We start from the raw sequence: 2,583 nt of genomic DNA, 5'->3' as shown, positions 1-2,583 counted from the left end.
TCCAGGTAATGGCAGGTGGTGAGCTCAGAACTCTGGTGAGCGCTCCCTCTGGTGACTGGAGACGGTGGTAGCAGGTTGCTCCATGACAATAACAATAATTTATATAAAATTGTCAGAATTGTTTTGCTTTTTAAACCAATAATTATTTTAATTACATGCCAATACCCATGTTGTACCTATGATATGATTATTGTTAAAAGATGTTAAAAGTTAGCTATAAATACACCTTCTTCATGATAAAATAACACTGTGGCACACTCCTTAGACCTTTTGGAGAGCCCGTTCCACTTCCGGTAAAACCTTCGGGCCCGCACGGAAAAGGAGTCCCTTTATGATTTTTTTTAATTAAAAAGATCTTGTTTGAATGAATTAATTATATCTTGGGAACGAAATAATAACTTATGGGACCGAAATAATAATATTTTTTTTACCCATGTCAGGTCAGGGGCTCCGTACCTCTTAAGATGCAGCCGCTCCTCTCTGTGACTGAGGCAGCGTTGTGAAGAGGTAGAGTGGTCAAACTCTCATCAGAAGATCGCAGGTTCAGTTCCCACCCTGCTCGTCCATGTGTCAAAGTGTCCTTGGGAAAGACACTGAACCCTACATTGCTGTTGTTGGTGGTTAAAGGATGGCACCAGTATTTGGCATCAGCGTGTTCATGGGTGAATGGGACTGTGACTGTAAAGTGCTTTGGGTCTTCTAAGAAGGTTTTAAAAAGCTATATAAGAACATACCATTTATTCTCCACAGACCCGTAAAATCCAAAAACCTGTACAGGTCAAGCTCTGTATGGGCGCCTGTGACTAAGGCTTAAGTAGTGAGCAAGAAAATGAGTTGACTTGATATAAGATGAATAAAATGTGTAGTTTTCACCAAATAATGACTTATTGCAGATTTTTAGAAGCAATTGAAGAAAATGGAAATAAATTGAGTGAGTAAAATGGATGATCTGTTTTCTTTGCTGGTTTCCTACCAGTCTCTTCATCTCATCACATAGATCATAATAAGCATGCCCACCAGCATATCTCTGTTCAGCATTAGGTGCTTTAATAAAACCACATCCTGCTCATAACACCGTGGATAATCTATGATAATATCACAGGAGAAGCCTGGCTCTGCCTGTTTACCTTTACTTATAGACATCTGTGCACTGAACAGTTTCCATGGCAATGTTCTTTGAAGTTATTTGTGTTTTAAGGCAGGAACACTTGTGACTTCATCGTGAAGATGAGGAGCTGAAAAGATCTGGTCGGTAAAAAACAGTCATCTGGATGAATGGACGATTGTACCTCCAGTTTCTGTTCAAGTAAACATTATTTGTCTTTCTTTAAGAAACTTGCTTCTTACACTCCTCCCTCGAACCGTCCTTTGACTTACCCAGAGATGGGATCCGTCTGCAGTTTGCACACGCCTACCAGCACGTTTACTGCAACAACAAAAAAAAAACTAGTAAAATATGCTTAGAATGCCATTCTTACATTTGACTCTAAGAATCTTTAATGCAGCAAAACACGTTTGAGTCATGAAGGTCTCAAATCAAAAACACTCAGATCAAGGCTGCAGCAACACACTCAACAAGCTCTTCTCTGAGTCCCATCTTTAAGTCAGACAGTTCCATCAGCAGAATATTATTAAACAGAGACACACACCTTTGGGATCTAGAAGAAGCTGATTTTATTATGATTAACCAAGATACTGATGACGCAAAAGTCTGGGGAGATAAACACAAATCCACCAATCACAACACGGGAAAGCCCACCCCTATACACTCTGATACTCCTTTCATGACCGTGTTTACCACTTGGGTTGTGAAGATGTCTTTTCCTAAAACTTTATTCAAAACTGCTTTTACAGATGTGGATGGAAGATGGACAAACCTGTAAGGGGCATTCAATACATGATACATTTACCACACACAAGGCAATGGTACGTTTCACTTACATGACGTGTCTTGAGGTAGAAATACAAGTCTTAAGGGAAACACAATCAAGACTTCACGCTGGAGTGGGCATAAATGCTGATGGTTCTGATGAGGATGATGAAGATCAGCTGTGAGAACTGAAGCGATGGCTGATGGGAGTTGCAGTGAGAAAGGTGCTGAAGATGGTTAGTATTCAGGAAACCCTCTGGTGGTTGGAAGAGGATGTGGCTGAGTGAGTCCTGACAGTTGAAAAACGTGTATATTGACATGTAAACACTGGAGTTTTGAACGTGGAAACTTGAAACGCTCAAATATGTGCATTTACATAGACTTTTTATTTTAAGTGGTTGCTTAAATATTCACTTCCAAAGTTTAGTGTGAACATAGCAAAAGGCCTAAAATGAGCAATATTGAAGTTTTTAGGGATACCAGGAAAACCACTTCTCGCACAAAAAGGTCTAGACTTATAAAACAATTTTAGTAATAATAATAAATATCCTTTTTTAAATTCTGAGAATCAGCAAAGCCACACTGGAAGTTCCCAGAAATCTGAGTAACTTTTACTTTTCCCTCCAAATGTTGAGCTGTTAGAATCCAGACACTCCGCATCCTTTGTTTGTCTCTCTCAGCATCACACATCACCCACTCACTGACCCCCAGCA

At 39.7% G+C, this 2,583-nt stretch overlaps 1 long non-coding RNA gene across 1 annotated transcript; it reads right to left on the bottom strand.

The window, feature by feature from the left end:
* Positions 1 to 1,017: 1,017 nt before the first annotated feature.
* LOC112161362 lies at positions 1,018 to 2,123 on the bottom strand. Its single transcript, XR_002921862.2, has 5 exons — positions 1,942 to 2,123; positions 1,799 to 1,877; positions 1,650 to 1,711; positions 1,378 to 1,426; positions 1,018 to 1,298 (listed from the first exon to the last, which is right to left on the bottom strand). It is a non-coding gene; the product is annotated as an uncharacterized LOC112161362 (long non-coding RNA).
* Positions 2,124 to 2,583: the final 460 nt, after the last annotated feature.

The sequence above is a fragment of the Oryzias melastigma genome, linkage group LG15 (genome assembly GCF_002922805.2).
Source record: "Oryzias melastigma strain HK-1 linkage group LG15, ASM292280v2, whole genome shotgun sequence".
Taxonomy (NCBI): domain Eukaryota; kingdom Metazoa; phylum Chordata; class Actinopteri; order Beloniformes; family Adrianichthyidae; genus Oryzias; species Oryzias melastigma.
This window is presented reverse-complemented; position numbering and strand designations above follow the sequence as displayed.